A 23,075-nucleotide genomic window follows, 5' to 3' on the forward strand; every position below is an offset into this window, starting at 1 on the left:
AGATTCTGAATTGGCTGCTGCAGATTTGCTGAAATCTGGGTCAGGTGTCCGATTTACGCAAACGAATACCCTATTCCATAGGTAAACGAGCGTCTGAACAAAACTGATAGCTAAAGATATCAACGACTTATCTGTAAGGCGTTTGACGTCGTTTACTGCCTGTAAACAGTGATTCTTGTTTTTCTGATTTGATTCTAATTTTTCTGATTTTTGTCATATTTTCTTTTTATGATTAGATCATGGATAATATGATATGTTAAGATCGAATTATGTGTTTTAACATGCTTTTATGTGTTGTATGAGCATGATGGATGGTTATGGCCTTTCGACCTTAGTGTAATGGTTTTGGTTTTGGTTTTAAATACGACTTGTATGTCGTCAATCTTTGTAATCATAAATCTCGAATGTAACTCGAGTTATTCTTGTAAGTTCATTAGATTAGTTTTACTTTCAATCATGTAATGTAATTGAAGACTCAAGAAGGCTATCCAATGGAGGTGATACAAAGAAGAAGACGAGGCATACAAGAAGACTTATGTAATAAGTAGTTGTATTTATTTCCATCACCATATTAGATTGACCTTGATCTTTATCATAAGCTTGATAAAGATCACATAGGATGGGGCCATAACCAAACACATTTACTTTATTGCACTTTACATTTACTTGTTTATTTAATTTTATATATGAGATATATGCCTATGTTTACCATGCGATGATAGATTTAGGTGAACTTAAATCAATATAAGGCGTGCTCTAGAAAATCTAGAATAGGAATCGTTTATTGCCTTAACAATAAATATTATGAATACGATCATGAGATTCTTGTGTTTATGAAACACGTAATTTAATATGAATTTTCAATATTGAGAGAAAGGATGATTCTGTCAACAACAGATTTCTATCGGTAAGAAAGGGTTATTAAGTGACGCCTCTTGACAATGCTCCACCCGATCTGGGAATCATCTGATTATCGATTATTGATTTGAAATATTTAATTTAAAAGGAAGAATCTCTTTATAATATGTTTATGATTGTAACGTAATATAATTCCTCTAAAATTAAATAATATCAAGTAGTAATTGGCCAATGACACAACGGGCTTGTGTCGGTCATAGCCTTCCAACATGGTAGAAAGTGGTTCTTATTTTTAAATCATTATTGTTTCGTGCTACAGCCGAGGGCTTTGATTTCGAAATAAGAAATACTTGTCTATTACATAGAGATGTGTACATTGAATTAGAATCTAAAGGTCGGTACGTGCTACAGCCGTATGCCGTTGGAGACTGATTCAATTGTACGAAATGTTGGGTTAGACTTTACTTAGAATATTGAGTTTTTCATGCCACAACTGTGACTCAATTATTCAAGAGGCTAAATTTATATTAGGGAATAACATAAGATGTAATTGACAAGAGTTGTCTGCCTATTGAACATCACATGACGTTTCGTGCCACAGCCGAGGTTGTGTGATGGAATGTAGGATCCCTATTCCTACTAGCATTATGAATGCTTAACTTTCACTTAGGGGGTTGAAAAAAATTAGATAAACTAGTGGGAGACACTTATGAATAAAGACCCGATTCATATAGTGTTTTAAAATGAAATTGAATATTTGCTAAGTGTTGTTATGTGTTTATCATTTACAGATTTACTATATTCGTCATGTCTTCTGCACTATCATTCCGGAGCATACTAGATGCTCACAAGTTGACTGGTCCAAATTTAGCTGTTTGTTTTCACTGTAACAAGTTGGGGCACTGGAAGAGGAACTCCGCTTCTGATTCAGGCATGTTCATGATCGAAGTTCATATGTCACTAGGTCAAATTTCTACTTGGTTATTAGATACCGCCTGTGATTCTCATATTTGCAATTCATTGCAAGGACTAAAGGGAAGTAGGACTCTTGAAAAAGATGAGGTGATTCTACGTATGGGCAATGGAGCAAGGGTTGCGGCCATATCTGTAGGATCATTTAGTTTACATATGCCTACGTGCAAGACTATTATTTTGAATAATTATTATTATGTTCCCTCTATTGTGAGGAATATTGTTTCTATTCCTATGTTGGATGTGGATGGTTTTTCATTTATTATTAAAAATAATGAATGTTCTATCCTTAGAAATAATGTTCTTTTTGGACGTGGCATTTTAAATAATGGTCTGTATGTATGTGACGTAGAGCATGATTTACTTCAGATTGAATAAACTAATAAAAGAAAATGAGATGATGAAAATCTGACCTATTTATGGCACTGTAAGCTAAGTCATATTAGTGAAAATAGACTGCAGACATTGCATAAGGAAGGGTTACTTGACCCCTTTGATTTTGAATCATATCCTACATGCGAGTCTTGTCTATTGGGTAAAATGACCAAATCTCCATTTAGTGGACATGGAGAGAGGGTTGCAGATTTGCTAGGATTGGTACACACAGATATATGTGGACCAATGTCTACGCAAGCCATGGGTAAATTTTCGTACTTCATTACTTTCGTAGATGATAGATCTAGATTCGGATATGTGTATTTGATGAAACACAAGTCTGAAGCCTTTGAAAAGTTCAAAGAATATAAACATGAAGTGGAGAAATAAACCAAACACAGTATTATAACTCTTCGATCAGATCGAGGTGGTGAATACTAGAATGGAGAGTTTTTAGATTATCTCCAAGAAAATGGTATAGTCTCCCAGTGGACTCCTCCATATACTCCACAGTTAAATGGGGTATCTGAAAGGAGAAATCGAACTTTGTTAGACATGGTTCGGTCCACGATGAGCTATGCGAATCTTTCAGTATTCCTATGGGGTTATGCATTGGAAACCTCAGCATATTTACTGAATAAGGTGCCTTCCAAATCTGTTCCTCAAACACCATATGAGATATGGAAAGAAAGGAAACCGAGTCTTAAACACGTTAAAATTTGGGGATATCCAGCTTATGTCAAGAAAGTTGACCCAGATAAGCTGGAATCTCGATCCGTAACATGTAATTTTGTGGGATATCCTAAAGAGACTTTGGGGTATTACTTTTACACCGATCATCGGGTGTTTGTCTCCAGACATGCTACCTTCTTGGAAAAGGAGTTTATCCTTGAAGGAAACAGTGGGAGCAAAATTGAACTTGATGAAGTTCAAGAAGCACAAACTACTACGGATCAAGTGGAAACACCTGTTCAGACTGAACAACCTTCTGTGGAACAGCCCATTCGTAGGACAGGGAGAGTGTCTCACCAACCTGAGAGGTATTATGGCCTTGTCATTGAGAATGACAATGAGTTGTCAATCATTGATGATGACAACCCTGTGACCCATAATGAGGCTATGAGTAGTGTTGACTCAGAAAAATGGCATAGTGCCATGAAATCCGAAATGGAATCTATGTATACCAACCAAGTATGAACTCTGGTTGAGGCGCCTGAAGGTGTTAAGCCTATTGGGTGCAAGTGGGTATACAAAAGAAAGATTGGAGCAGATGGCCAGGTGGAGACCTATAAGGCCAGGCTCGTGGCAAAAGGATTCAAACAAAGACGAAGGATTGACTCTGATGAAACTTTTTCGGCTATATCCCTGTTAAAATCAATTCGGATTTTGCTTGCGATTGCTGCTTACTACGACTATGAGATCTGGCAAATGGACGTGAAAATGGCCTTCCTCAAAGGGGAACTTGAGGAGGAAGTGTATATGACACATCCAGAGGGTTTTCTTTCCAAGGGAAATGAATACCTAGTGTGTAAGCTGCTGTGAACCATATATGGTTTAAGGCAAGCTTCTCGTAGATGGAACATCCGTTTTGATGAGACAATCAAAGAGTTTGGTTTTATTAAAAACATAGATGAACCATGTGTCTACAAGAAGGTTAGTGGGAGCGCGGTAACATTTCTTGTATTGTATGTGGATGACATACTTCTTATAGGAAATGATATACCGATGCTACAATCAATCAAAGTATGGCTATCAAAGAACTTCACCTTGAAGGACTTGGGAGAAGCATCCTACATTCTCGGTATGAAGATCTATAGAGATAGATCTAGAAGAATGATAGGTCTTACCCAGGGTACATACATCCAGAAAGTGCTTCAAAGGTTTAGCATGGAAAACTCCAAAAGAGGTCTCATACCGATGAGCCATGGAGTGTCTCTTTCCGAAAAAATGTCTCCTAAGACACCTGAGGAAAGAGAGCGTATGAGTAAGGTTCCTTATGCTTCAGCAATAGGATCTATCATGTACGCGATGTTATGTACAAGGCCTGATGTTGCTTATTCATTTAGTGTGACGAGTAGATATCAGTCCAATCCAGGTGAAGACCACTGGAAAGCAGTGAAAAACATCCTTAAGTACTTGCGAAGGACTCATGACATTTTTCTTATTTTTGGTGGTGAATCTGAGTTGAAAATAGAGGGTTATACTGACTCTAGTTTTCAATCAGTAAGTGATAGCAAATCCATGTCAGGGTACGTGTTTACTCTGAATGGTGGTGCGATTAGTTGGAAGAGTTCCAAACAGTCTACAATGGCTGACTCCACAGCGGAAGCAGAATATATAGCTGCAAGTAAGGCTGCCAAATAAGCCGTTTGGATGAGGAAATTTATTTCTGAGTTGGGAGTTATTCCTAGCATTGAAGAGCCTATTGTGTTGTATTGTGATAACAACGCAGCAATAGCACAAGCCAAGGAACCTAGGTCTCATAAAAATTCTAAACATGTCCTACGGCGCTTTCATCTGATTAGGTAGATTGTTGAAAAAGGAGATGTCAACATCGAGAGAGTTGACATACATAACAACGTAGCAGACCCACTCACAAAGCCACTTTCTCAAAGTCACTTTGATCGTCATAAACACAGGATGGGTATTAGATACCAGAGTGATTGGCTTTAGTACAAATGGGAGATTGAAAGAGATATGTCCTAAGTCCAATCGTGTATGAGGATTTAGGAATAACTTTTATGTAATATGTTTTGATTTCATTGATATTAATAAAAGACTTGTTTTGTTTTTTTATTGCGGGCTCTATCTATTTAAATGTTTAAATATGATATACCACAGTTTAGAGTAAAGCTTTTTATGGATTGTGATAAGATCATAATAATGAGACCTAAAAGATGATAACTCTAAAATTAAACAGTTCCTGGTCATAGGATTACTAACTGGTAATTAATAATCCGCAAAGATCGGTACATACTATGCTTGCTTCATTATGAAGGATGTCTGTTCTCATAGACATTTGTGTGGTGACACTATAGCTAGTATGAAGGTGCTTATTATAGAATAAGTTCACTGAACATGACTCATACAGCTGAACAACTGATGGAGTTCACTCACGTGTCAGCAGTTGTTCACATAGTGATAGTTGTACAAGTATCCTTAGACTTGAGCTCATCATAGTCATCTTGTGTACACTGAACTATGCTTTGGTTTAGTTCTTAGTCTCAAGGGACAATTATGTTAGTTCAGGAATCTCTGGCCAGAGTGAATGAAATTAGAAAGGAGTTTCTAATTTACATTAAATAGAACTAAGTATAGTGAATGGGAAAGCAAGTGATTATATAAGATAGGCTTGACACAAGTTCCATGCCTTGTATTTAATCGTGACATTGCAGGGTAGAAGAAATTAATTGTACGGTAACTACTCACTGAATAGGTTCTTGGTATTCTAAGCAGTGAATTCGTATTATCCGGATAGTCGCGATATGCTGAGAAGTATCCCTCACGATGTAGAATAAATATGATTAATTAATTAATCATATTTAATGAATTAGGGAATTTATATAAATAATGATAAAATAATTTTATTATTATTTATTTCTACTACCGGCTTAATATTGAACCTGCAGGGTCACACCATAAAAGAGAATGATTTAATGGTGGATGAATTAATTAATAATGGCTGATAATTATTTATTTATGAAATAAATAATTAATTGGCAAATTTAATAATTGATTAAATGAGATTTAATTGATTATAAATTAATTAAGAAAAGGTTCTTAATATTATTAATTAAGAATTTAATTTTTGGAAATTAAATCAAGAGAGAGAATTATTTCTAAAGTGTTTAGAAAAAGGATTAATAATTAAAAGGTGTTTTAATTATTAATGAGAATAATAAAGGGTTAATAATAATAATATTTTATGGGAAAATTTTGAGCTGAAAATTTTGCCTATAAATATACTATTATAGACCCTATTTTTGCCTCAACCAAAAAGATTTACAAAACCCTAATTCTCTCCATCTCCTCCTCCTTCATTACATCATTTTCTTGGTGGATACCGGTGGAGTGCTTCACACTTGAGGAGTAGTTGCTAAGGATCTCCGTTCATCATTATTGGATTGCTATTAAAAGACCTCCATCTTTCCATTAACGTAAAGCTTCTTAAGGTAAACATACTGAACTACGAATTAAATATTATTTTTTCGCATGGATCCCGCGGAGGGTTTCGATTTTTTTTAAGATTTAAATTTACATTTTCGCTGCGTTTATGTGCTAAAAACCCTTCACAACAAACAAACGCTATAGCTCAACAACAATTAACTCTTCAACAACAATTTGAAACCAAGATAACCGTGAACCACACCAACCACCTGATCCACCAATACCACCTCGACAAGTTGTTACTTTCAAGGCTTTTCAGAATGTGAATCCACCTGCATTTCATGATACCACTGATTCAATAATAGTAAACACATGGATTAAGGAAATGGAAAGAGCTTTTGAATTGGTACAGTTAGGGGATGACTAGAAGATACCATATGCTACTTACTTCCTGAAGGGAGAAGTCATCTATTGGTGGGATTCAGTAAAAGCTATGGAAGCAAATCAGCAAGTTTCTTGGGAAAGATTTAAGAAGTTATTTCTGGAAAAAGTATTACCCTAAGTACATGTAGAATCAGATGGAGCTTAAATTTCTTGAATTGAAGCAAGGGAGTATGTCTGTACTGGAGTATGAGAAGAAGTTCACAGAGTTGTCAAGGTTTGTGACAAAGTATACCAGCAGTGAGGAGGAAAAAGCAAAGAGATTCCAACAAGGATTAGACTCTTGGATCAGAGATAGGGTGGCTATGTTTGAGCTTGATACTTATGCAGGCGTAGTGCAGAAGGCTGCTCTGATTGAGAGTAATGGGATGCAGTCAAGGAAGGAAAGGGATAACAAGAAGAGAAAGGTTTCATTCTATGGAGAAAAGTCTGAAGCAGGAAATTCACAAGACAGGAATATGAAGAAGATTTGATTCCAGAAAGGCGGAAATTTTCAAAAGAAGGGAAATTTGAGCAAAAGACAAGAATCCAAGGGGAACAACCAGGCAAGCCAAGGACAAGTTGGAGAAAATAGATTTTAGAGACCAGAATGCAAACATTGTGGAAGAAGGCACCCCGGAGTGTGTAATAAGCTGAGCATGACATGCTATAGGTGCAACCAGAAGGCTGCTCTGATTGAGAGTAATGGGATGCAGTCAAGGAAGGAAAGTGATAACAAGAAGAGAAAGGTTTCATTCTATGGAGAAAAGTCTGAATCAGGAAATTCACAAGACAGGAATATGAAGAAGATTGGATTCCAGAAAGGCGAAAATTTTCAAAAGAAGGGAAATTTGAGCAAAAGACAAGAATCCAAGGGGAACAACCAGGCAAGCCAAGGACAAGTTGGAGAAAACAGATTTCAGAGACCAGAATGCAAACATTGTGGAAGAAGGCACCCTAGAGTGTGTAATAAGCTGAGCATGATATGCTATAGGTGCAACCAGAAGGGACATTTGGCAAACGAGTGTAAGATGCCGAAGCCGGGAGTTACATGCCACAAGTGTGGAAAGACTGGACACATAGCTAAGGAGTGCAAGTCAACCGGACCAGTCAAAGCTCTGATGAACGTGACAAGTACCAGTGCAAGCGTGCCAGCTGAGGTATTGGCCTTACCTCCACCACCTATAACAACTCCGCAAGCAACAACAAGGACATTTGATTTAAAAATGAAGGACGCTGTTCAGAACTTTAACGTGATAGCATGTACACTTTTACTAAATAATGTCGAGGCTAAAGTATTGATTGATTCAGGAGCAACGAGATCTTTCATATTGGAAACTTTTGTTGATAAACTTCAATGTGATAAAATGGTTATGAACGAGGTAGTAAATGTGGTAATTGCAAACCAAGAGAAGATTCCTGTGAGTCAACTCTGTCCGAAGTGTGAGATTGATATTTCGGGGTATAAATTTTCAGCCGACTTGATACTCTTCAAGTTGGGAGAGTTCGATATAATTTTAGGTATGGATTGGTTAGGGAAGAATAATGCCCAGATTAATTATAAGTCCAAGAAGGTGTATTTAAAGACGAAGAGTGGAGAGAAAGTAGTATTTAAGGGACAGAGGCAAGAGCAACTATATCTTACAATTGTTCAGGCGAAGAAGTTACTTAGGAAAGGTTGTGAGTCGTTCTTAGCTTATGTAGTGGATTCAGAAAAGGACAACCCCAGCATAGAAGATATTCCCTTAGTCAACGAATTCCCAGATGTGTTTCTAGATGAATTACTAGGCTTACCGCCAGATCGACAAATCGAGTTCGAGATCAATCTTGCTCCGGGCACAAAAGCAGTTTCGAAGGCCCCATATAGGATGGCACCAGCAGAAATGAAAGAGTTGGCGAGTCATCTACAAGAATTGTTGGATAAAGGAGTGATACGGCCAAGTACGTCGCCATAGGGAGCACCTGTTCTGTTTGTAAAGAAGAAAGATGGAAGTATGCGGTTATGTATAGGTTATCGGAAGTTGAATAAGGTGACGATTAAGAACCGTTACCCGCTACCAAGAATAGATGACCTATTTGGTCAGCTGAAAGGAGCAAAGTGCTTTTTAAAGATCGACTTGAGATCAGGATACCACCAATTAAAGATCAAAGAAGAGGATATTCCAAAGACAGCATTCATGACCAGATACAGACATTATGAATTCTTAGTAATGCCTTTTGGATTGACTAACGCCCCGGCAACATTTATGGATCTGATGAATCGGGTATTTAAAAAGTATTTGGATAAGTTCGTAGTGGTGTTCATTGATGACATCCTTATTTATTCAAAGTCGGAAGAAGAACATAAGCAGCATCTATGGATAGCATTGGAGATACTCCGACAAGAGAAGTTGTATGCCAAGTTTTCTAAATGTGAGTTTTGGTTAAAGAAAGTTCAATTTTTGGGACATGTCATCGGAGATGAAGGAGTTAAAGTAGATCCGGCAAAGATTGAGGCGATTATGAGTTGGGAGAGGCCGATGACACCTACGAAAGTGCGAAATTTTATAGGATTGGCAGGGTATTATAGAAGATTTGTCAAGGATTTTTCAAAAATCGACACACCATTGACTAAGTTAACCAGGAAGAATCAGAAGTTCGAATGGAATGCATAATGTGAGGATAGTTTTCAAGAGTTGAAGCAGAGGTTGGTAACAGCTCCGGTGTTAGTACTACCAGACGACCAAGGAAACTTTGTGATTTTCAGTGATGCTTCACATAAAGGATTGGGCTGTGTGCTAATGCAACACAATAAGGTGATCGCGTAGGCGTTAAGACAATTAAAACCACATGAATTGAAGTACCCTACACATGACTTGGAACTAGCCTCTATAGTATTCGCACTTAAGATTTGGAGACATTACCTCTACAGAGAAAAGTGTGAGATCTACACGGATCACAAGAGTTTAAAGTATATTTTCACTCAGAAGGAGCTCAATATGAGGCAAAGGAGATGGTTGGAATTGATTAAGGACTATGATTGCTCGATAAATTATCATCCGAGAAAGGCAAATGTTGTAGCCGATGCTTTGAGTAGGAAGGAAAGATTAAATATGATAGCAACACCAAAAGAATTGTCTGAAGAGATTAAGAGATTTGAATTGGAACATTAGGATTGTGGAATAGTTGAAAAAGTTTGTCGTACAATGACTTTTCAGCCAATATTATTGGAAAAGATAAGGAAATGTCAGGAAGAAGTAATGAAGAAAGAGAAAAATCATCTAACTGGAGAAGAGATTGGTACTCAAAAGGATGAGCAAGGTATACTAAGGTTTTCCTCAAGAATTTGGATTCCTCATGTACTTGAATTGAAGAATGAGATTTTGCAAGAAGCCCACAATTCAAATTTTCAATCCATCCAGGAAGCACCAAGATGTATCGAGACTTGAAGCAGAACATTTGGTGGCCAAACATGAAGCGAGAAGTGGCAGAATGGGTTGCAAAGTGTTATACTTGTCAGAAAGTGAAGGAAGAACATCAACGACCAAGCGGATTAATTCAGCCCCTGAAGATTCAAGAATGGAAATGGGAAAATATTGCTATGGACTTTATAGTGGGACTACCACGAATGAAATCCGGACATAACGCTATATGGGTTATAGTTGATCGCCTTACGAAGTCAGCGCATTTTCTTCCAATTAATGAGAAGTCGTCTTTAGACAGGTTGGTATATCTGTATGTGCGTGAAATCGTACTAAGACATGGAGTACCCGTATCGATAGTTTCAGACAGAGATCCCCGATTTAACTCGAGATTCTGGAAGAAATTTCAAGAGAGTCTTGGCACGAAGCTGAACATGAGTATGACGTATCACCCGCAGACTGATGGTCATAGCGAAAGGACAATTCAAACAATCGAAGACATGTTGCGCAGTTGTGCAATCGATTTTACAGGAAGTTGGGATGACCACTTGCCATTAGTAGAATTCTCCTATAACAACAGCTATCACTCCAGTATTGGCATGCCACCATACGAAGCTTTATACGGATGAAAATGTAGATCACCGACAAGTTGGGATGAAGTAGGAGAAGGAAAAATTCTAGGCTCATAATTGGTACAACAGTTGCATGAGACAGTCAAATTAATTCAGAAAAGGTTGCTTGCTGCTCAAGATAGACAGAGAAAGTATGTGGATCCAGCGCGTAAGGACGTTAGATTCGAAGTAGGCGAAGCCGTTTTGCTGAAGGTGTCACCAAGGAAAGGGTTGTCTAGATTTGGCAAGAAAGGGAAGTTAGCACCTAGATATATAGGTCCTTTTGAAATTTTGAGTCAAGTGGGAAATGTGGCTTACGAGTTAGCCTTACCACCTCAATATCAGCATGTGCATAATGTGTTCCATGTGTCGTTGCTTAAGAAGTACAATCCTGATGTCAACTATGTGATAGAATATGAACCTGTAGAAATTCAGGCAGACCTGTCATTTGTGGGGCGACCTGTCAAATTACTCGACTAGCAAGTAAAGAGTCTTAGGAATAAGTTGGTAAAGTTAGTGAAAGTACTTTAGAGGAACCCCAAGGTCGAAGAATCAACCTGGGAGTTAGAGTCTGAGATGCATTCCCGGTATCCTCATTTGTTCTCATAGATTCTGGGACAGAATCCCTTAAGGGGGAGAGGATGTTACGACCGACACTTTATATAATATTATTTGTGAATTCTGTGTAATATTAGAGCCGATTATATATATACATAGTGATTATACGTTTGTGTGAATGGAATTTGCTGCGTTATAAGTTGCTTTATGTAGAATATAAATTTTTCAAAGCAAGAGTTTTATTAATTACCCTTATTTTTAATTTATAAGGAATATTCTAAACCTTGGAAAAATTTCTTTTAAAAGTTATTTCATTCCCAAATTTCAATAGTGATCTCATAAAATTTCTAAAAATCCAAGTTATTTTATGGTATAAATTTTATAATTTTTGAACTTTTATTTTATTTTATAAAAATAAATCTTTGAAAATGTGTTTGTTAAAATTAGCAAATTACATGGAGACCCTTGCATGCAAATCACTCTTCCATTCTATTAAAGGGCAAATGAGACATTTCCAACCCCACTAACTCACCTTTTGTTAGCAAAATTTGTTAGGTCTCAATATGTTTGTAGAAGGGGGGTTCAATACAAACAATACCGTTTAATCGAATAAAATGCGGAATAAAAAAGTGAAACAAAATTCAAGTTAAATAAAACTATTATTAAACTTGAAAGGTGTTACAACAACGGTATCGTTTACAAGGGATTAATCTCAAATAAATTATTCCAAATCTAGAATAAATTTGACATGAACTTTTTCTATTTTTGTAATAAAAAGGATCAAATGCTAAATGCAATTTGAGATTAAGTCTAGGGATTTTGATCCGCTAGATAGTTACACAAGAACAAGAAAAGGATTTCTAGTGGATTAGATTTAACAATAAATACTAGAAATAAATGATCTGAGAATTTGCAATAAGTTCTCTGCAGTTTTCTTTTGTTCTGTGTTCTTCTGTGTTTGATATTCAATGCACTGCTTCTCTTTAAAATCAGCTTCAATTCTCTTATATTAAATCAATCCTTGATTTAACTGGAAAGACAATCCTTTCTGCTTAGCATGACAATCCTTTTAACTGGTAGGACTTTCGGTAGGACTATCCATTGAACTGATAGAACTTTCGGCAAGACAGTCTAAATGAACTAGCATGACTTTCGGTATGACTATTGATTGTCATACCGATTGTCTTGCTAATGCAAAAGATAGTCTTGCTGGATTAAAACAGATTTTAATCAAATAATAATTCTGAATTAATTAATCAATTAATTCAACTAATCAATAAATTAATCTTTACAGATTTAATTTATTCTCTTAATTAAATTATATGACTTAATTAATTAATAGAGAATTAATACTAATCTTGAGCAGCAACCATTCTTCTGAAAATCTTCTAAAAATCACTGTCAATTATGAATCAATTCCACCACTTCAATGTTGACACTAGATGTACTGTCTGGTTCATGAGTGACTAACTTCCGTGACGTTTCTTCATGCTTTGACTTTGATACTCTTGATTTTCTTCAGACTAAATCCTTGTAATTTATTGATACCCTGACGAGATCTCTGTCACTTGATTAAATCCACAATCTTGATTTATATCACTGAGGCTTGATCAATTTCTTGAGCTTCTTCCATTGAATTAAGTTCTCAAGTCTGTAGACGAACAATGTTACTTAATCCTTTGACATATGTTACTTTGAGAGATCTCTCTGACAATAGAACCACTATTTACTTGTTACATCCTTATTTGAGTTGAGTTAAATCCTCGAATAAACAAATAGGCTATGACATATGCCTTTCAATCTCCCCCTATTTGTTTGTTAGACAATAACAATAAATACCTAGAGGATAACTCAACTAACAAATAAGAAAAAGATATAAACAGTAATGCAAAGTAAATAGCAGAAAAGTTCTGGAATATATTTAACATTTTCCAGATTCCAAAAGAAATTTACAAGTGAATACAAGATAGATGTTCCTCTAGTCTGAACATATAACTACATTAGTCTATCTTGATTCATAAATCCCTAATCATATTATATTAAGTTTTGAGCTAATTGAATTCAGTTGTCTTCTCTTCCGAATTCACCTTCTTCCAAATCTTGAAGCAATTCCTGTCAAAGACACGATCCTTTTCAGAAGTGAAGCTGGCTGGTCTGACTGGTTGAACTCCAACTTACTTTAGCTTATTCTTGAACTGATTGTACCTTTTAATATTTTTTTCACAATAAGCTTGAATCAGATCAGCTGCTTGAGTTTTCAGCATGGATGAATATCCAGCAGTTCTTAAGTGATGTTCCATCCAGACAAGATGCTTAGCTGAGTAGTCTTTAAGAGATTGTGAATCGAGCTGGAAGATTTGAAGACAGTCAGACTTAAAGAATCTTACCTGATGAGGATTGTTGACCACTTGAGGACTAGCCCTGATGGCAAACTCTTTGAGCCTTTCTCGAAGAACTTCATTCAATTCTAAGCTTCTTTTGACTTTGTTGAGAAGAACCCAAATCTCTAATAAAGTACGATTCTCAAATAGATGAAATGATACCTTGAAAGATCCTTCGCTCTGACAATCTACAAATATGCTCATTTCATTTAGAGATCTGTCAAAGGCAGCTGTGATCCTTGGGACTTCAGTCTTTATAGAATTCATGTACACGTCATTGTTTGGATTAGAGATCTCCAGCTTGTCCAGAAGATGTAGAAACTGCCTATCATTGTTTGTGCTCAGTTGAGGCATATCAAGTACTCTCCTAGCTTCATCCCATTTTTCACCAATCTTCAGTCTGACATTTCTTCTCCTTTCTTTAGCTTTAATGTCATGAAGACGTTGCTTTTCAAGAGTTTCTGTTCGTTCAATATTTTTCCTCATATCAATGATCTGGGATACCTTTTTGAGTTTAGCTTCTTTTCTTTTCAACTCTGACTGCTGCTGCTGAAACTCTTTCTCAAAAACAGGATCCACTTGAGCTTCCTCTTCCCATTCTCTAAAATCACTTTCCTCCTCAGCTTCAAAGACACCATCTTTATCTTCCAAGACTGGTTCAGTGGGAATGTCAAAAATATCAAAGTCATCATGTTCTCCACTATAGTAGACATCATCAGCCTTCCCTGTGCCTCTAGCAGAAGAATCTTTTTCTTTTCCCTTTCCACTTCTCCCTTTTTTCTCCCCCTTAGTTGAGGAATCCTCTACAGACTTTCCCTTAGATCCTACATGACCTCTATCACCTCCAGAGCCTGAGCCTCCACCAGACGGCCCTTCAAAAAAAGTCCTTTGTTCTTCATTAGGGCAGTGAGAATTTTTGATCATGAAGTACAAGTGCTTCATCCCTTCATTGAGATGTTCCATGCTCGTCTCTATCTTCAGAAATCTGGAGGAATCCAGTGAATGATTCATTTCAACCAAGTCTTCAAGAGAAGTCATTCTTGTATGGAGAGAGCAAAAGTTTGAAATGTCTTCAGCTGATAAAGTTGGAGATGCCTGGATTGAGTTAAGCTTTGGTACAACAGAGGTCTTCAAATCTGATATTTCAGTCCTGATGAGAGCCAGCTGATTATTGACAGAGGTGGAAGAAGAAGACCATTCAACCACTTGTGCTTTGAATGATTGAGCCTTAGCCTGACTTTTTGCAAGTTGTTCTTTCAGTTCAGCAATTTGAGCTAACAGATTTTCAGTGTTTGTGTCTGTGTGTGTGCTCACCTGAATATCTCTCCTGTTTAATTCACTCAACTCACATGCTTGTGTATCTCTCAATATTATTGCTCGTGAGGAGTCTTCCTGATGCTGATCTTCTGTACCTGCATTTGAAATCACCCTAGCCTCTTCAAGAGAGGTCAGTGGTGGTGCAATGGGAATTTGCGAGTCCCGATCCTCAGTCAAACCTATCTTTTCATGTGAAATAGATGTTTGAATTGCTTCAGGGATAGATTGACCGAGTTGCCCTCCACTTTCTCCAGATAAATCTGCGAGTGGAGAATCCCGTGAGGGAGCCAGAGGTGTTGGATCTGGGAAGGGAGAAAATGACTCTATTAAAGATGGCTGAGAGTCAGATTTTCCCTCAGAAGCATGTGACTACTCTTCTGCCGTAACTATGGCAGGCACTGTAACCGACTCAATGTGCACTCCTCGCTCCGTATCCTGAGTATCACCTATTGGTCTGTATGCTTCCATTGTGAGTAATGGAAGTGTGCTTGACTCAGTACAGGATGCCATGGCCCTATGGAGAATTTCAATAGATTCATCCTGTTGATAGAATGTCTCTAGTAACTGTTCACTGGCCATATCAAAGTCCATGTCCATTTGGGAGGACAAGGATGGGCTTTCAGATGCCTCAGTAAATGTTCTTCTTTCCTTGGGAGGAGGCAGAGCTGAGGGTTCATTCACATCCACCAATATACTACTTCCTACTAACCTTCTAGGCAACATTTTAGACAGTGGGGGAGAGGTTGAGATAGGTTGTGACTCTGTGTTTGGCTCTATGACCGGGGATTGAAGCTGTGGTTCTACAACTTCATGGTCAGTCCTATCAACCACTGGGGGTCTTTCAACAGAAGGAGGAATAGTTTGAGTTTGAGGAATTATTACCTGCAGAGGAAGAGCATCTGATGTTTGAGCCTGGGTGGTTTGAACCACTGGAGGTTGAGGTTGCTGTTCATGACCGGGAAGATTGAAGATAGGTAAAGGAATGTAAGTGGCCATGAAAACAGATACAAGTACTGGAACTTGCATGAATTTGAAGGTTGTGTCTTGGCGTGTGTAAATCTTTTTGCTTACTGGAGGGGGTTCGGTTACTGAAGAGTTAGCAAAAAGAGCTTTATGCTCAGGTGAGAGAAGATGTTCTGCTATGAGCATGAGAAAACGAGCGTAGTAGCACGAAACCCTACGATTTGTAGAATGATCACGTAAAGCAGTAGTGAGACGTCTCGGAAGAATGGGTAAAAGTAGTTTGCCAAAATTGATCCTTTGATTGAAAACAACCGCAAGACCAATATACTGCAGAGTGGAAGTGATGTTGTGAAAGTTGAATTTAGTGCAGTTGGAAAATACTTTAAAAAGTGTATCGAAGAAAATGTCCCATTCAGAAACCAAATTGAATTTAGACAACTTGGTTAAGTTAATCACCCCCTGATAGTGAATAGCATGGAAAAAGTTTGAAATATCATTTTCAGAGGGCAAATTACAGAAATTCTCCAATGGAAAATTTAACGCTCGATTGACGACTGTTTCATCAACTACATACTGTGTGTTTACCACGGTGAATGAAAAAGATTTAAAATCATCGGCCACAGTAGAAGTTGTGCAAATCAGTCTGAGCAGATCGACATTTAAAATCACATTTGATTTAATAGCAGAGCTAACAATCGAATGGTCATTTAAAAATCTAATCCACGGATTAAATTTTTCCACATCACATTTATCTGGATTAAAATAACCAACAAGATTATGCGAGACAATTTGGAAATTGAGAGCCATTAAAAAAATATAATAAAACACACACTTTCAGAATTTTAAGAGTAATATTAAGAAAATTCGAATTAATTAAATTAATTTAATAATTCGAATTAAATCAATTATATTGGAAAAATTTAGAAAGTAATGTATCTCGTTAATGTTCTTAACTCACAATAACAGATCTGAAAAACGCACTAGACACAAAACAAAAATTAACTAAAAATACCCAAAAACAAACAAACACTGATTTTGAAGGGAACAAAAATGAAGTGAAAATTTAAAAATAAAAATTGGGCAGCACTTTTGTATGTATATACGTGTATGTATATATAACTGGAGTGAAGTTTTGTTTGCTGAGTAAAAACTCGAGCAAGAAGTATCAATGGAGGTTTGAGATCGAATTGAGAGAGAGAAACAAAAGAGAGAAAAAGAACTGTTGGAATTTTGAAAACTGAACTGAATGATTTTACAAAACAAAACAAGAAATCGTTAAGTAGAACAACTGGTACGACAATCGAGAAAACTCATATCGATTGTCTTCCCGATTGTCATACCAGGCAATTGAGAAAACAAAAATACTAATAATATAACTGGTATGACAATCTGATAGTCATACCGATTGTCATACCAGTACAAAATAAAAACAAATATTATCTGATATAAATTTTATAACTGGCATGACAATCAATAGTCATACCGATTGTCTTGCCAGTTATAAAATTAAACTGAATTAAAATTAAACACATATATGTACTGGAATGACTTTCAGCAAGACAATTTCAATTGTTTTGCCGATTGTCATTCTAGTATAAAATAAACTTATACACAGAATTAATACTTACAGTTTCAGAATAAATTTACAAAATTAAAAGCAATATTTCAGAAATAATTATATTTTATTCAAAAAATAGATTTTTGTTGAATTTTAGAAAATAAAATTCATAGAAAAATATTTTTAGAGAAAATAAAATATTCTGAGATATTAAAATTAACAAGTAGAATAAATAAATAAGATAAGATAATAAAACTTACATAGAAATAAGCAAGTATTATGGAAAATATGATAAAATAAATTTGCAAATGAATTTTTCATTTATGAAAAATTCATTTGTAAATTCATTCAAGAACAGATTTCAGATATTAACAAGTTTAATCACTAAAGCTATTCAACATACCCAATTTACCAACTAATCTGGTAAATATGGATTCATCAAGAGGTTTAGTGAAAATATCTGTTATTTGTTCTTCTGTTGGAACAAAAAATAGTTCAACAATACCATTCATGACGTGCTCTCTAATAAAATGATACCTGATGTCAATGTGCTTGGTCCTTGTATACTGCACAGGGTTGTTGGTGATGGTTATTGCACTTGTATTGTCACATAGAATAGGTATTTTGTTCAATATAGAGCCATAGTCCCGTAGCTGATTCCTAATCCACAAGATCTGAGCACAGCAGCTTCTAGCAGCAATATATTTAGCCTCGGCCGTTGAATTGGAAACTGTTTGCTGTTTCTTGCTGTACCATGAGACTAGTCTGCTACCTAGGAATTGACAACTCCCTGAGGTGCTTTTTTTATCAACAACACTTCCTGCGTAATCTGAATCTGTATATCCAACAAGGTTAAAACCAGATTCTTTAGGGTACCAAATACCTAGATTTGGTGTTCCCTTAAGATATCTCAAGATTCGTTTAACAACAACGAGATGAATATCTCTAGGATCCGCTTGGAACCTTGCACATAAGCATGTAGCATACATAATATCTGATCTACTTGCAGTAAGATAGAGTAATGAGCCAATCATACCTCTGTAGCTTGTGACATCTACCTTAATGGAGTTTTCACATGGTCCAAGCTTGACAGCTGTAGTTGACGGAGTCCTTGCTGATGCAGAATCCTCTAGATTGTACTTTTTGAGGAGTTCCTTTAGATACTTGGATTGACAAATAAAAGTTCCATCTAACCTTTGATTTACTTGTAATCCAAGAAAGAACTTCAGCTCTCCCATCATGCTCATTTCAAATTTGCTGTGCATTAACTTAGCAAATTTCTTACAGAGATTATCATTAGTAGACCCAAATATTATATCATCCACATAGACTTGGACTAATATAGTATCATTCTTATGCTTTTTAGAAAAGAGAGTTTTGTCTATGACACCTCTAATAAAGCTATTTTCAATAAGAAATTTAGAGAGAGTGTTATACCATTTTCTCGGAGACTATTTGAGTCCATAGATAGCCTTGAAAAGAAAGTAGACAAAATCCAAATGATCTGGATCTTCAAAACCAGGAGGTTTCTCTACATATACCTCTTCATCCAGCTTTCCATTCAGAAAGGCACTCTAGACATCCATTTGATAAACTTTAAAGTTAGAGAATGCTGCAAATGCCAGAAATATCCTGATGGCCTCTAGTCTTGCCACTGGAGCATAGGTTTCATCATAATCAATGCCATCAGCTTGAGAATACCCTTTAGCTACCAGTCTTGCTTTGTTTCTTGTAACCACGCCATCTTCATCTAGTTTATTCCTGAATACCCACCGAGTACCAACAGCTTTCTTGTGTGTAGGTCTAGGTACCAGTTTCCAGACTTGTTGATGTTCAAACTGATTGAGTTCATCTTGCATAGCAATCACCCAATCTGGATCAATTAGTGCTTCCTCAATCTTCTTAGGTTCCATCTCAAAAAGAAATCTAGAGAACAGACACTCATTTTGAGTAGCACGTCTAGTTCTGACTCCAACATCTGGATCACCAATAATCAACTCAAAAAGATGAGCTTTATTCCAGACAGTCTTGGAAGATTTGATCTTGATGATTCACCTTGAAATTCATTGGGATGTTGTGACCTACTAGTTGATCATTCAGCATCTCCCCCTGAGTTGTTGCCATGTTGATTTGAAGATTCTCCGTCAGTAGCAGTGGTATCTCCATTGTTGCCAAAGTTTCGATCACCATTACCTTGAATATCATCATGATTAACAGGTTCTTCACCAGCAACAACCTCAGGTTCTTGATCATGTTCTGATTCTGAATCTGACATATCATCAAACTTCAGTTTCTCGGATCTTCAGTTTGGATACTAGGGAGTTTAGTGTCATCAAATGTAACATTGACACTTTCAGTTACTTTGTGTTGATCAATGATATACACCCTGTGTAACACCCCCAAATCCGGGGTCGGGGATCCGGGTTGTCACGAGTTCCATTTCCCTTAATAACACCCAATCTTAATAATTACTCAACTACTCTGTACTGTGACCTCACAATAAACACACACACCACACGTTATAGTCTCAGAGTTGAACATCCAAAAATAACCACAAGTCATTTTATTCCACAATTATATGCCAATACACCTTAAACAGGTTTCTGAATAAATTTACATTTCTTTGCCATTATTACAATTCATAAATATACATAATCTGATACATCAAAAGTTGAAAGCCTAGCCTATTGGTAGTTCCTACCTCAGCTATGGCGGCATCAGTGCTTCTAGAAAACTGCGGAACGTCTCCTAACCTCTTGCGAATCGGGAGCTTGGTCCGATTCATCTTCTCTATCTGATGTTGTGTGATGAAAGAAGAAAGCAAGGGTGAGCAGCAAGCCCACCAAAATAATATGTATAATGATTAATAGTATATGAGCCTTCTCTTAGTACTCATGAAAGTCTTGGTCAAAAGAAATGAACCATGTTGATATCTTAATGCGATGAAGTCGCAAAATATTCAGTATATATATATACATATATACTTTTCAAAATATTGGAAGTCCTCTTCCATGCATAATATACACAAAGTCCCAGTGTATAACTGTATAAAAAATATCGTTGCAAGGTGATCTCATATAACTAACCTTGTCTCAATGTTTTTCTGAAAGTCTTTGTCATTCGTAAGATAATCATTTACTAGATATAAGTTTAAAAGATAAAGTTACAAGATACTCCAATATACTTATATCTTTTCTAAATACTACTTGAACTACCACCGTTCAAGTTATAATTAGTTCAAAAGTTCATCACATAGATGAGACTACAAGACCAGATTTGAATAGATTAAATCTTTAAAATATCATCAAAATAAAATGAAGTTACGAGATACTTCATTTGATGCAAACATCATTTTGAAAACTTGACCCTGCCAACACTCAACAATCGCCCAACCGTAGCCTTTCTATCGAAGTGCTCTGGGTAGTGTTGCAGAAATATCCAATTGGATGATGAACTCATTACGGGAGTTTACCGCGCCAGGAAGACCACTTACGATGATCAGTCGTAGTAGTGCAACCCCACCATTTTCTACATGTAGAGGAGAACCTGTCGGATTTACTTGTCAACCGAACACTGAACTCCTAAGGAATGGACCGCCTTAGCGGAACTTCCAGGCCATTTGGGCCAATATAATAAGGCTGGGCCGGCGCTACTCGACCACTTACGCCACTCCTAGTTCAGATGAAATCCATGACTCTGAAACGTAAAGCTCGTCCCCCCGTTCCCCAAGTAGAAACTTGTTGATACGGCTCCACCAAGAAGTCGTATCTAGTTGGAAAGGAAAACTCACCGATATTTCCCAGGCGATGCCTGTTAATGGATTAACTTGTTCCAAGAATTTTACTTCCCGAGTATTGGGTAAGTAATCAAAAACTCTTTTATCAAGACAGCAACCTTGTTGCGAATATAAAACACACCACAGAGCCGGATCCCTCAGGTTTTGAGCGAGTATTTAAATCCCCTTCGAAAGGAGGATCTTAAATATAAAAATGAGTTTTGGGATCCGCTCTAACTTTTAAAAATTATTTTGAAGACTCGCAAAACATTTTTAAGAATGTTTGGAGTGATGCTGATTTAACAAAATAAATCAGTCCCAATATATTAGAAAATATCTGAATATTATTATTTAAATAATATTCCCATAAAGAATAATCTTTATAAAAATAATTGAAGTAGAAGTTTTGAAACTTATACTTGAAATGAATATTAAATATCCAAAGATATACCTATACGAAAGTACTATCTTTATTTGAATAATCAAAAGTGAGTTTGATTATCGACACCTTATTCTTTAATAAAATAAAGAATATATCTCAGCAAATAATCGGAGTCATAGATCCTCAAATGAATATTCAAATAATATTCAATAAATAAAATAAGCTGAGTCATAAGCCCTCGAATGAATATTCGAAATAATATTCAATAAATAAATAAGCTGAGTCATAAGCCCTCGAATGAATATTCGAAATAATATTCATTAAATAAAATAAAGGAGTCATACATCCTCGAATGAATATCCAAGTAATATTCAATAAATAATATAAAGGAGTCATAAGTCCTCGAATGAATATTCAAGATAATATTCATTAATAAAATAAAGTTATCGAATAAACCTTATTCGATTAGTAGTTTTGAAAACTATAACCATATATATATAAATATATATATATATATAATCTACTCGGGATCCTCGACTCCCGGTTTTAGAAAATGTTTTCACCTTTGGGTCCCTATACTAAGGGTATATGCAAATTACCGCTATTCTCTAGCATAGGTATTATCAACTGAACCAACAAATATATATGGCAAGAATACGAAATAGGCATGTATATATATACCATATCAGCATGCTTCAATATATCACAAAATTTGCTAATTAACCAACATGCATCTATCACAAGATAATGCATATACATATATACATCACAACAACAGTATAACGGGTAGAAAACTTGCCTGAGCGACTGGGGGTGATAAAAGGCTCGGGACGAGTCTGGTAACCTATAAACAACAAGTAAGTTGGAATTAAACCAAAGTCACTTGTAAATCTATACTCTAACTACCTTAGACTCTAACGCTCGCTTTGGGCTTACTGATTCTCTTAAGTCACTCGAGTACCCTCGGATCCACCATTTTTTATAATTTAACCATTACAAGTTTTAAGGCGATTCCTTCGCGAGTGTCTTACCAACTGCCTAACACTCTTACCATAATTGTTTCATACACTAATTAACCCTTTTTGGTCTTTAACCTATGTTTCAAATTAAGGCGAGGGGAAAAGTTTCGTTCGCGAAACGCCGTTACTTAAAACGGTCGTTTCTCCTAAACCGTACATCAGAATCAAACGAACTATATATCAAAACGAAGCTCGTAACATGAACTATCTAAACATGGCAATGGTCATAATCTAGCAGGGAGTTCTCGGGTCCAAATGTTATGAACAAAAGCAGTCTAAAGTAAATCGGACATTACGACGGCTATGATTACGCGATTACCAATGTTTAAACTACTCCAATTAACCACCAACCAACTCATAACCATCAATACAACAAAA

Source organism: Apium graveolens, chromosome 2 (genome assembly GCF_009905375.1).
Source record: "Apium graveolens cultivar Ventura chromosome 2, ASM990537v1, whole genome shotgun sequence".
Taxonomy (NCBI): Eukaryota; Viridiplantae; Streptophyta; class Magnoliopsida; order Apiales; family Apiaceae; genus Apium; species Apium graveolens.